Source organism: Grus americana, chromosome Z (assembly GCF_028858705.1).
Source record: "Grus americana isolate bGruAme1 chromosome Z, bGruAme1.mat, whole genome shotgun sequence".
NCBI lineage: Eukaryota > Metazoa > Chordata > Aves > Gruiformes > Gruidae > Grus > Grus americana.
The window spans coordinates 46,491,609-46,506,170 of record NC_072891.1 but is presented as its reverse complement, the minus strand read 5'-3'; the positions used below and the strand labels follow the sequence as shown (position 1 = coordinate 46,506,170).

Genomic DNA, 14,562 nt, shown 5'->3' with positions numbered 1-14,562 from the left:
GAAACAAACCAAAGAGGACAAGGTTGTGATAACTTGTGTACTTCCAGCATGTCCTTGAAATATGACAAGAACTTCTAGCTGGTTTCTGAAAAACCTCAAGGTTTACGTGTCTGTGTTCTGAAAGATCACATGCTGGGGCCCAATTAAGGCTCATTTTCCATGCTTTTCATTACTATAGTTAGATCAGATCTAAACCGTGCTTATCTTATTGAAACACAATCATAGCTTATTAAGTAAGATTTTTATGGAATACATATGCTAAGTAATTCCATTTTGTTTGGTCTTGGAAGGATTAAAAAAAGAGAATCTACAGTGCATAATTTCAGGAATCAACCAGACTTATGAATGTATAATTTTTAAGAGTGGCATTTTTATCTGTTATATAAGCGATTGCACGATATTCTTACAGTGAACAAAGAAATGCAACACAAATTATTGACCCACAAACCAAGTGCTGTAATGACACATTTTGAGGCATATTCTAGTGCAATGAGTCACATGCCATCCATCATTACATGTTAAAGACACATGAATGTTATGTTTGCGGCACACACAGTACATATCTATCTATACGCACGTGTGTGTATATATACAGTAGTTAGTTGCCTGACTCCAGAACCTGTCATTTTCAAGTTGTACCTAATGTAACCTAAAAAGAAAAAGCAGAAGTCATCTGATGTAGCAAGTGCTTAAGTGCTCTGTTTAATAGGCTTATTGGCTGAACAAATAAATAATTCAAACAGAGTTCAGAGAGAAATTACACCAGCTGCCAGGAAACATCCATTGGAAATTGAGGGTTCAGGGTGATCAGTCAGAAGCTTCTTATATGCCCCAAAGCCTTCCCTACTATTCATTATTGTGGGGTACCAAAAGAAGAAGGGGGAAGGGAGGAAGAATGTGAATTTAAGCTTTTGCATCACAAAACGAAACCAGCACTGGTCACTTCTAGTGTACTCCAGACAGATTAATGAAAAAAGATATCATGTTACTTTAACACTACTTCCAGCTTTTATCACATTTGGCAATTCTCTGCACCCGCCTCGCTGCCCACGTCCCCCTCTGCTGCGTCAACGCGCTAAGCAGGTACAACATGGAGTCGGCTACAGGAAATGCCTCTTCCAACAGTACACCCCAAAGCCAGGGCTGTTTATGTGGACCGAACGAGTCTGGACCTCTGATCTCTGACAGCAAGTCCATGAAGTTATCAGGGATCTTCTGGTAAGTCTTAATCCGTAAAATATCGCCGTTAACAACTAACTAAGCAAACATGACATTTTCTTCTCTTTCAGGCTGACATAATTTAGCATTAGAACCTAAATCAGAATAAAGAGGAAAAGAGATCTCTAGAATTTGAATGCTTTGGTTTCCTTGCATTTTGATTTCCTTCCATTTTTTTATTATTAAAGTTGTATTCTTGGAGACCAAAAAACCCTCATATCTTATTGGGTCTTACTGGAACATTTTCAAAGCTATACCGAAGCCTGCCAGAAAATAAAAACGGAGTTGTTAAAAATAGTCAGACATTTAAAAATATTTCAGTTTCAGGACAACTACTAAAAAGCCAACTTGAATGTTTGTTGCGCAGTCCAACAGCAGCTGCCTGGGCGATGGTGAGACGCTCTAAAAAAATAAAACAGGGGAGGCTTCTGGGAAGTGGCTCTGCTTGGAAACTGAATTCATTCTGAACACTAATAAAATCTGAAGTCTTGCAGAACACCATGCACAGAAATGTAACTTCTGATTTAGAAAGCTTTCTCTGCTAACTACAAAGACGGCAGAGCAATACTTAATTTGCAGAAATTGTAGAACAGCTGCTTGAATACATAGGTACAGAACAGCTGAGAGTTATTACATCTCCAGTGTAATGGATACACAGATTCACCCACAGAAAGCTATTGTTTAAGATAACATTACAGAATCTCACTGAAGCCAACAAAAGCACAGCAGCAGAGCAACAGCCATGTCCTTAATTTACCTCTGCCTAGTGCTGCATTATGGGTAAAGAGTTTTCAGAACTACAGGTTAAACTCTTATCAGTTTACATGTGGGACTGCAGAGAAAAGACAAAAAAAATATCTGAGACCATGGCTTCTGTTATTTTCCCACGTTCCAGCTGCCCAGGATGAGACTTTACATACCATTTTCCAGCTCAGGGTTTAATTAAAGTCCAAGGCAGGAGCTAGGAAGCACGGGCAGAGAGGGTGAGGGCACCCGCAGAAGAAACGCCGACAGACCTGTAGCCAAAGTGGCACCAGTGGGCGCAGCTATTACATTCTGTTCTCCCGCTACTTCCAACGCAAAATAAAAGGAGGAACATACTCTTTCATTTCTTACCCTTTCCTTTTCATAAAAGAGACTCTGCCTAAGAGAGAAACCTATCCTAAGGAAAGAGGCAGAAAGCTCGGCCGAAGCTGCATGACAGAGACTACTACAAAATTCCTTCTGGGGTTTAGAAATTGTCTTCTCCCCAAACACAGCAATGTGAATAATGCTATCTCCAAAGCACTTTTTTGACAGTTATAAATAAACTTCATAAAATTGCACTCAAATTTGCACTCAAAAACCCCACACTCCATTATTTTTCATTTTCCCCATCATCATTCTTGTCCCACCCACCTGTTACTTCTCATCTTTTGCACCATGAAAATTATTTGGGGTACATGCTGTTGATTTTCCATTTGTTTGTCTTATGCTTAATACAAAGAGGCCCTTGCTCTTAAGTGCTACCTAAACATAAATGCTGGAGAAAACAAAAAGTAAATTTCTTTTCAAGTATTGTGAAGCCAACGTCCTTTACAACAATTCATGTTCTGTGAATGCACACTGAATATCTTGCATACGTAAAAAAACCCCACACAACACAGCTATAGCAAAATACAGCTGGATAAACTTCACTGTGTCAATGTGTATTTCCATGTTGAAAACATTCAGAAAACAACCATAACACTCCAAACAGAAAATTTCAGTCTTCCTGTTAATAAAAAAATAAAAACATCACATCTATATATATATTAAAAAAAAAAAAATCACTGTCTGAACTGTATTGGAGCATGCTCAATCAAAATGCTCAAATATATGTCATTATTAAAGTAGATGACTTCAATCAGGATATGTGGTGAGTATCAAGAAATCGTTTTCATTATGGCAACGATTGCTGCAAGAGCATCTATTTACATTGTAAAGTAAATAGCTCCTGTCCCAACCTATCCCTGCTGCATGGAAACCACGCTACTTTTCCCAGGGTTCCCCCTCCCCCAGTTGCGAGTACTGACACTACAAAGCGGGAATAAATTAATACGTGGCAATCAAGCACACCAGAGGTTTTCTGTCATGTCCCAGATACTTAAACATCATCCCCATTATAAAGCTGTATCCCAGCACTGCATACTTCATTTTGCCTTGTAACATCTCTCCTGCGACTCTTCAGCCTTTTCAAAAGAGTTCACTTTGTCCTGCCACTAAACAGCCATTTGTCCCCTGCTTCCCCTGGGCTACCTGACAGGGGTGGGGGGGTTAAAGTTTGAATCATTAGGCTGTTACATCTAAAACAAACTGCAAATAACAGGGACTATCAAAACTAGGTCTGTATTTGCAAAAGCCAAGATGAAAGAAGTAAATAAAATGTAACCAAACCGAAAACATAACTCAGACTATTACCAAAGCAGTTTACTGGGGCTGAGATTCAATGTATACTAAATACGTTGGAACTAAGAAAGCACATATTTTGTATTTCATTCACATCAGTACACAAGACACTTAAGCCATTATACTGTGTTACAAGAATATCTCAAGACATTAGTATGTTTGAAAGGGTTTCTACAAATAATCTTGGAACAAAACTATGACGTTTCCGAATCCTACCCCTAACCTGTAAAAAGCACAAAGAAAACACATCTTGCCTCTTTAAAGATCTGGTATGGCAGCTACAGAGGTCATCGACCTCACATCCCAGAAGACCACCCACGCAAAGGAGTGTATTTATCAATTCCTACATTAACAAATGCAATAAATGTCAGATTCACCCTTTATACGAGAAAAAAACGCCACTGAAACATTTGACTACTGACCTTTCACAGCCACGCAATGTGACACAGATATATCTACTCGAGCATCCACAGCACCAGCGCTTGCACTGCACCCCTAAGCCAGGACACAAATCACTGAAGTAGTACAGCTGGTATGCTGAATATCCCATTTGCTCCTGCCTGCACTTGAATGAAGTCATTGAAAGCCTCCTCCTCGGAGGGGAAATGTGCCTCAGACTAATGCAGCGACCGATTGACAGTGGCGTGATTTCTATTATTACTCCATTATCACACTGGGATCTGTGCCTAAACGAGCATACTTCCTCCCTGATGCCATTTCCTTTTATCCTGGCTCTAGTCTAAAAGCGGATCAATGGGAGTAATATATATGATGTCACTTCAATTTACAGCTACTGCCTCCCTCTCTCGCATGCACAGATAGATCGATTCTTCCCAAAAATGGTTAAGAAATGCACAGGGAGACTCTTCTCCCAGAAAAGGGTTCTCTGCTATATTTGTCTGTGTAACCACAGCAAGGAACTGTTTACACTGATCAAAAACAGGGGGGAAAGGGGGGAAAAAAAGTCACTACTGTGCACTGGAAAATGCTGGTTGAAATACAACACAAAAAAGGCCCAAACCAGAATTAAAGCAATTTGACGTTTGAAAATTCTACAGAAAAGTTTCAAGTTTCTAAGGCACAATATATTTCTTCCGTATTTCTTTGGGAGAAGGTAGTCTGGTCCCCCTCGAAAACATGAAATGTCTTTTCCTTTACATTTTTACAAGATTTTCCAAAGTCAAACTGAATTCCTCCCGCCCACCCCACCCCACCCCCCCTTAGGAAAGAAAGGGAAAAACCCCACCCCAGAGTTCAATAGTGAATGGTTCCCTTCAGACAGAATTTCCTCATTAATTGCAGATAAGAAAGCACTGCTACTAGTCCAGGAGACAGGATTTATAGGGCCAGGCCATCTCTGTGCCTATACTCTGAACTGATCAAACAAATCCCTGAATGAATCTCACGTTATAAACTCTCCACGTGGACAATTCACCCTGAGGGCTGTTTTCTTCAGGCTGCAATTAAACAACAAACCTTTGTAAAACAAATGCCCCCCTTCCTCAAACTGTCCAGAAAATCGTTAGCTTGAAAATGCAAGAAAACACTACTTTCAACAACATTTTTAGACAGATTTTGTCATTGTTTATCTCAAACAATACTCTTCAGATGCTGTTTTCATCTGCACAGTGACTTCTTTTAAATGAAAACAAGGCTACCCCCCTTCTCCCCCCCACTTCAGGGGCTAAAATGTATTTATATCAAGTAACATATGAATTCAATAAAAATGTCCATGCTAACAGCTGTTAACTAGCATAGTGCGATACACTACTTAAGAGAGTCTAAGTCTGAAAGAACTAGTCTGCAGTTTGATTAATACACAGAACAAAAAGTAATCTGCAGCTGACAAAAAAATGCTTTGAACTGGTTCGCAAAATAAAACTCGTCTATGCCAGAGGCTGACAAAATTTCAGAAGTGCATAGTGAAGCAGACTGTTCTGTTTAACTCTATTTGGGTCAGTTTGTTTATGACTTCCCTCTGTGCTGAAAAATCAGCTCCTCTTCGAATGTTTATAAAAGAAAACTTGACCCCACTATATTTAAAAGCAAAATAAATATATCTGTCTGTAACACATTGTCGTCTACCTATGAAATACACTTCCATGAAATGTCTTCCCATTGTGTGCAATTTTTCTCAATCTCTGCTCAGACAGTTCTTTCTGTGCTTGGCAAGTCATTTTTCAACACCTACTTTAAAAAACAAAAAACCCAGGAATGGTACTGGGGTTTTAATCATGGAAAAGAAATTCATAAGAACTTTGCTGCAAAAAGTCTTACTACAAGAAGTAAAGACCACAACAAGTTCATCAGTATTTGATTTGTGTTACGCTTCAAAATGCTGTTTCTGAGATATATGTCTGGTATCACTTCCTTCGTACTAGGAGGACATAAAAACAACACTGAGAGCAATTTATTTAATTAACAACTGCACTTGCATTTAGTGCCCAGTTACTTTCCTCTTTACAACATCAAAACTAAGGATTTCTTATTTTTGGAAGCAGATAATCCATGTCAGAAATAATTTTAAGACCACTACGTACTCAAACAAAAAGGTTTGACTTATTCTGGCCACACATATGAAAACATTGCTGGATAAAGGACGCAAATCCCAAAGAACTGCACAAACTTCAGTATGCACACAAGCCAAATGACCTGATCTCCAGTGACTTCTAACACTTCTTTTCAATGCAAGGACAAAAATAGCAGTAATCAGAGTGAACTGTTGATATGCAAGCAATAAATGTTATGACACTGCTACAATTTAAGGTGGGCTTCTGTAGGGTTCAAAAAGGTTTTGTGCATGTGTTTGATTTTCATTATAACTCACCCTGATATGTGCAACACTAATGATTCCACGAAACAACAAAACTTGGGAAACTTTTTCTAACTGAGCAATATATTCAGCATTTTTGAAAGATGGGCAAGGACTTTACAAATTATGGCTGCTTCTCTGAGGTGCCCTCCTCAAAACCTATCCTAAATTAACATTGATTTGTCAAGCAATCTCTGCATAACCAATGCTGTACTTATGATAGACACCCACTTCGAGAAGGCTCTTGGGACTACTTACGTGCTCAAACTTCGTCATAATCAAACTACTAACCGTAGGGTTTTTTTGTCCTGTTGCATTTAAATGTGATTTTGACACTGTACAAATCATTGTACAAATCACATCATATTACTCACACCAAACCGTTTGGTACTTATGCAAACTTAGCATTTGGTTTTCTTAGCACTGAAAAATATTTGCAGGGTAGCATGAAAGCAAAAGCAGACAGGGAAACTGTGGGTATATACGTTACAATACTGTGAGATGACAATGCAAGGATTTAATTTTATCAGTATTTTAAGCTGACTTTCAATGTGGGAATGAGCAGCATAAACAAAAGTTTAAAGCTGTTTCATGTTCTGTGTCTGATATTCTGATTACGCATTACCAGTAATGTTTTTAAAAGGCCAGCCTTTGCTACCAGTCCATAAACAGAAATTTTTTTTTCGTAAGTTATAGTACAAAATATTTTCCCATAATTTACTTAATGGAGAGAAGATCCACTTATGGAGAAATTCAACATCTGCAATCTAATATAAATGCACTGAAATGTCAAAAATGATTAAACCTTTATGATCTAACATACTGCTGAGCCAGCAAAATGAAAACCAGGTGGCTTCCGCTGCAGGTTCAGTCAGGTTATACAGTGCTTTTCCTCAACCCTATTTTTCTCAAAGATATGTTTCACCATAACTTTACCCTCGAGCATAACAATTCCCTTTTAAGCATAATAGGCTACACATTGTCTATTCTATGCAGATTATAATCTCTACCACTTACTACCATGCTTCCAGCATGCGGTGCTCCTGGTTTCAGATGAAATGGCCACGGCAACAGAAAAGTGGACACGAGAAGCCAGATTTCATGTCTGAACTCATACTCCACAGGACCATTACTTAAGACACACTGGGAACAGTCAGCATTGCTCTGACACAAACTAAAGCTGAAGCTGGCAAGAACAAGATCTTCAGTAACCCCTTCACTCCATCTCAGAAGTCCCCAGCGCTGAAGAGGTGATCAGAACGTCAGCCCCGTGGTTAGTGCTCTCCAGCCACGTGAAGGAAGCTGGCACTAAGACCACCTTCTCATCTAACAGCAGACCCAACAGAGGCACTTCAGGTTCAGCAAACTGTTCATCTAACTACAAAAAACAAAGCCAAGGAAAATTCTGGTTTTATTTTCCAGACTCTTAGACTACTACAAATTAAAGGATTCATACAGAAAGCCAACAAGTCTTAGTGAGGAATTGGCGGAAAGATTTCATACCCACTTTGTAGCAGACGCCGAAGTGGAAGTATTTGCCTCCTTATTTGTCCATCCAAAACACTCTAGGTCTCAGCTGCTCCAAACTATGTGCTGATGCTGAAATCAATGGCAGTATAAACCATCCCACCTTGAATGACCATCATCTAGATCCTCTGAAAACAGACCGACCAGTGAGCGTCCTCTGAAACATTAAAAGAAAGTTGCAGACTACAGCAAACACTGAAACCCAGTGTTTCAGTGGCCAGTCTACCAAATGGGAAATGAAAATTTAAAGCACCATTATCAGTATATGCTAGCCACAACCACCAGTGAAAGCACCCTCAGACAGATTTCGTTTATTTTTCTGACTGTATGTACTAGAAGAAGAAAAAGGGCAAAAACCTGACAGCCAAAGAAAATTAACTAATTTTTCTAAGCTTTGCAAAGTTGCACACCAAGAGCTTCCCAACTCTGTTATGGTATGTATGGTCAGGTCTTGGGGAGACCGCGACTTGTTCACCAGAACACGTTCCTTTCTGATAAGTCAAGCACAAAGGTGCTACATCTGCCCCAAACAGCCAGCATCACTCAGAGAAAGAACCTGAAGAAGAAGAGAAACAGGAATTTACTTTCTTCTTTAACCTTTCATCAGCCTGGCTGCTGCTGAAGAAAGTCCTATCAATTCCATGTAGCTCACGCTGCAGGATACATCGCTTCACCGGGGAGGGCTGGCCAAGGTTCACCATAAAGCACTAATAATGTTACAAGCCTTCCTTGAGGAAAGGACTAAAGCACAGATGAGAAGTTGCACTTCCATCACTTGACCCTTTACTCCTGGAATCCACAAGAATCAACTCTTTTTTCTACCTTTTTTGATTTCAGAACAACAGGTGATGAGTGATTTCATGTATAATTATGTCGGTTGCCTTTTAACCTCTGTAGATCAATTGCATTTCCAGACCTCAGCTAGCTATATTTTCTTCTGACTTGAAATCTCGCTCTGATGCATTGTGTGCCCAGCACAGCCTTTGCATACTCGCAACAGTTCTTCCAACACGCCGCGTCCATTTGATCCTTTATTAGTTTTTTTTTGTTGTTTGGTTGGTTTTGTTTTACTGTTGTTTGTTTTTGTTTGTTTGCTTGTTTTTAACTTGTTAAGAATGCAACTGACCCGACTGAGTGGACTCAAGTTTCACACACATACCTCCAATCACAGACAACCTTACAAGATGAGATCTAAACCTAAGACAATGTAGGTGATGCTGGGAACTTAGAAGAGCAGTATGTAGAGTTTGCAGTCATGAAACAGTCTCCATTGGCCAAAGATGCAGAGATGGCAACCCACCACCACAGGCTTCTTGGATTCTTTATGTAACTAAGACTTCACAACGGCCGTGACTAAGTATCTCCAGTTGCCTCGGAGAACTCTTTCATCGTGGCTGAAAGTGATCCAGTTCCACAGCCGCTGTCACTTCTCAGCCCAATTACCTCAGCATCTCAAAATGAAGCCTTTGGCACTTCAGAAGAGACCTGGTAATGAACACTGCAACGCAACTCTGTAGTAACACAGGTTACCACGCATACCAGTCTTCTAGTTTCCGCACCAGTTTGCGCCAGGATCCCCTCTAACTCAGCCACTGCAGCCTGCGCTGGTGACACTGGGAAGGTCACCTCTGGCTGCTGACGAGGATCACAGGTGACAGCCAGGCTCTTCCTCCATTCCACAATTCTCCACTCAAAGCACAGAGACTTCTTGAAAGGGAGCCTGAACTTTTCAATGGCTTGATCTGAAACTTGCACTATGAGCTAAGCATCACCACCTTCCACTCCAGATGCATGGCACATTTCTCAGTTTTGCCTGCTCTAGTACAAGTACATAGCAGCATGTACTCGATAAAAGAAACCCAAACCACCCCTTTTTCTCTCCCAAGAAACTCTTTCTGAAACAAAACACCCCACTGCACACAGCTCTCTCTGTGGGGGGAGAGGATGAGACAATAAACAACACATGACAGATACTAGTTCATGGCTTAATGCACTTGTGGAAGCTACTCAGATCCTACGGCTATGAGTGTGGCATGGAACAGAATAAGCGTATCCCATTACTTTTTACTCCTTATTTAAAAAATATGGATGAGGTTTTATTTAAAACTGTTGCAGAGAGATTACCATTGGGGTAAAAAAAAAACCCCAAGCCTTTAAAAGATCTGAGGGCAAGTGGATGAGTGTTGCATGACGCTCTTGTTATGGCCAGTGCTATTTAAAAAGATGCTATAGTTTTTAGCAAGGATCTAGCTGCCAGATTTTCTCTTTCAAAATCCTATACAGGAGCATTAAAACTAACCATAAAAATAAATTCAAGCTGAAACTTGCTGGACCTGAACTTTTCCAAACTGCAATTTGACGTAAGGATTTTTAGCTTGAAGGAGTGCGAGAAATTGAGTGGCTTGATACAGGATTTGCACACCATTAGGTATCTGTAGGAGCAGGACTTTAAAAAAAATAAAGCAAACCCTAAACATTAGTTGAAATACTAATGAAGTGATTATCAGATAAAATGCAATAAAACTGCTACTTTCTGCTCATGTTACTCAGGTGAGACTTTCTGTAATGCCAAGGAACATAGTAAATTATTAAAAGGGAGTAGGAGTTATTTTATCACGTGTACTGACCAATACTTCCATATACAGATACAACATTAACAATTACATTAATATTCAGACAATGGATTTGTTTCTTGACTCATAACTGCAACTCTGTGTGGAAACAACTCTACTCTATTTAATAGAATTACATCAAAGCACTAGCCACTGAAGAGCTCTCTTGAAAAAACAAAAATTGGTACTTTCTTGTGATTATAAATGTGTGTTTTACGACAATGTGACAGACACAGAGAAAAAATACTTTGGATATATTTTAGATACATTAAATAAGTACTATGTTGATGAAAGGGAATGAACAATTACATTTGAGGCACAAACTTCCTTATAAATTCACTCTCACTGTTGGGTTAACACTAGTCGCTTTAAATATTTTAATTTCCTAATAAAATAGGGATAAGTGTAATTTATTATGCTCACTTGTAATACTGGTATATGCACATAAGCACACAAAGATATGCTCACATAATAACTCACTGACAAGTTTTTACCTCCCCAAACCCCTCTTTTTTAGTAACAAGTCCCACAATTTTAAAAAATCTTGGTGGTGGTGGTGGGTTTTGTTTTTGCATATATCTGTAAGTGGGATTCAATGAGTTGCTTAAAAGACCTTAATTTCATAAACACACACACCCCTGCCATTAGGTTTATGTGCCACGTTCCAGAGTACCTGGAATCATTTAATGTATCTATACAAAACACAGGTACTTGCAACTTCCTTTGCAGAAGCAGGCACAAAGACAAGTCTTCTTGCTGAAATGGAAGAGGGTTCTAGGTTCTCCATTTTCAAACAGAGATTTTCTGTGATGTTTTTCATCAATTATTTACTACAACCTTAATTTTTAAAGACATTTGAAATTTTCCAATGTTTTACAAATGACTGAGGAAGCAAAAGGTAAACCAGTTGTTGCAGAAAAATAAAAATAAATCGTAAACCAAAAGCCCCACTCTGAAGTTGTTACTTATTTTTATTCTATAAATGTGCAGAGAAATGATCCAATTTACCGCCATTGATTTCCAAACTATTTTCTCTTTAGCAAAAGGATCTAACATGTATAAAGCAGAGAGTTGCCCATATTCCACTCCTGACCCGTGCATTCTTGGGCTCCACTCCAGACATTTAATGTCCTGCTTAACTTGGACCTGTTTATGTGGACCTGGAGGAACCATTATGAGCAGGAATCAAGCAAATCGCTGCAATCAATAGCAGGGGAGCCTATCCTCTACAGAACAGCATTTACTCACTTACTTACTTATTTAATTCCAAGGCTGCATGCTACTTACCTTCTCCCTCTTCAGGAAAGGAGGGAGAGGAAAAAATATTGATCTCCAGGAAGGATATGTGGAAAATTTGCTGTCCTGTGGCATCATTCCATACTCCTTATGGAAGGAGAGCTCCCACTAACTTCAAGGGAATATTTACTCGTATAAGGAGAGCAAGACCAGCACTTCATCACTGAAGCGAATACAAATGTGAAAACAATCAAGCAGGTAATGCCAGGGATCAGTGGGCTGACTGTGCAGCGGTTGAATATTACTTATATAGGAATAGCTGTATAACCACTAAGTTAAGCAAAATGAATCAACTGTAATTCATAATCTTATCTACTAATGGCAATAGTTGACTGAAGTCGGCTTTAGCAAGAACCTACAGTGCTGTGCACAGTGATGGTACCAAGTTACATGAAAAGTTTAAAGAATGCAAACCCACAACTAATTTAAGAAATTTCTTGGTAACATCATCATTTAAATGTAATTTAAGGTAAGTAATGAATGCTTTTGAACGGAGAAATGCAACCCGTTCCGCAGTACAAGCAAAATATCTGCTTAGTATGGATCTTGCTCTTAAGAAGCAAAAGACAAGTGCCCACTCCATCAGCTTTTTCCGTCTAGTGAAATCAACCTCGAGAAGTTTCATTCAGATATGTGGCTAAAATATTTGGACCTGAAGTTTCCATTATAAACTGCAATTCTCAGGTGTTTATAACTTAACTATAAAAATTCCCTCCAGCAAGAAACTTGGCATTAAAGTTCTCAGCCTATAAGAAATTTAAAAAAGATTACTTTCACTATTATTATTCCAGATAAAATTTACAAGGCAGTTTATTACTGATTTAAGGCAAGTGTCTACTGTCAAACTCCTACTTTTTAGAAATGAAAATTTAATAATTGATTACTCTAGGATAACTCAAATGACATTTGCAATTCTTTGAAATTAGGACCATGGTAACAAACAGTGAATAGCTATGGCTACTTTTAAGGAGTAAATATTTTCCATTAGCAAAATTAACCCTTCAGAACTCCATCTTAAAATAAAATAAAATAAAACAAAACAATAGTACTTTTTCTTTTCTCTCAAACTGAGCAGCAGAGATTTAGTTTGCTGTGTTGTTTTTTCCCCATGTTTAAAAGCAATTCTCTGAATATATGTCTGAAAATCCCAGCCACATCATCATCTACCCCAACAAAACCTCAAGACAACTGCAATTTATGAGCACAACCCTGCAAACTCTTAGGTGTAATTAACTTTGCATGCATGAGTACCTCCACTAAGAGAGCAGCAGCCTACACATGTTCACAAGTTTACAGAATCGGGTCCTCTTAAATGTCCCTTTTAAAAGGACATTACAGGGTTTAATAAATGAATAGCAAAGTCATGCAGTAGAATTTTGCAGCAACAGTACGGTTATTGTTTTTTCAAACTAGCTCAAACCATGAGGATTCTGTATTCTAATACACAGACTCATACAGCAATTTCTATTAGATGCCGCTTATTATCTGCAGACTCTAATGAACTCATTAATTTGTACAAAACTTTAGCCAGTCCAGTCTGAAAATACACTGAAATAAACCACATATTCTTGGAAATTTAACGCTTCTTACTACCCTCTTGTTTTTAAACACAGGCATCTTAGCTACAACAATATGTCAGGTTTTAAAGCAGTTTCTGTGCACCACTGACTTCAGCCCGGGAAGCTGCTGCAGCAGCACTGACTTTCAGATGTATACATACCCACAAGTCCTAGAAAGCTGGGAACCAAAAGCACTGAGCACCTCTGGAAATTAAGGACCTCACAACCATAGCGCGTATGTTATAGTGACCCAAGCAACGCAGGCAATATACGCCGAACCCTGTTTCTCTTCTGTTTTTCTGGCAACCTTATAGTTATTTCACCATAGCTTGTTAAGAGGGTGAACTCCTGCCCACGATCGGCTTAGCTATGAATCAGTGTGTCTGTCTTCATTTTGCCAATTATCTTTGTCTAAATTCCAGAGAAGCCAAAAGATCCACTTTAAAGAAGGAAAAACATGTTAAACAGCCTTAGATTTCACCGCTGAAATATTTAACCTTGAAAAAACATCCGAACGGACATAGGAAGCTGATTACATGGGTATTAGATATATTTTTTTCCCCCGTAAACTGTTTTGAAAGAAGTTGCCTGTATTTCATAGACCTCTAAAGTCACGGAACAGATACCAGCTGTGCTGTGAATGCCCGGTCTGGCACTTGCAGGTAAAACACTCTCAGCTGAGTATTAGGTTTTAACGTTACAATTGAACTCTGCAACAGGCAGCGTTTTTCTTTCATAAACATCCCTAAAAAACATGATTCATGATAAATCTAAGTTCTTAACCACTACTAATTGCAAATGGGCAATAGAGGCAAGAAAGTAATATGAAAGGAATTTCACTGATACTCAAAGCAAGCGCCGTAACCAGTAACAGCTGAACTACTCCATGAATCGGTAACATGACAAAAGAAATGCAGTATTATTGTGAAAAGGCCAGAAGACAAGGGTATACTTACTGAAAATGCAATTTCGGTTCCACTCAGTTGGCAAGAGCACGAAGTCCTTTAACCTGATTATACCTTTACTGTGGTGCCTCTATAATATTCGTCTTCTCTTCAGACTAAATACACAAGCTCTTCTTAATCTAAATCCAGTCACAAACCAGTCTTGG

The 14,562-nt window shown here is 38.9% G+C and overlaps 1 protein-coding gene across 7 annotated transcripts in view; it reads right to left on the bottom strand.

Annotated features, from left to right (window-relative positions):
• AOPEP (aminopeptidase O (putative)) overlaps nucleotides 1-14,562 on the bottom strand; it is a 214,066-nt gene that overhangs the window by 28,274 nt on the left and 171,230 nt on the right. The window lies entirely within an intron of this gene.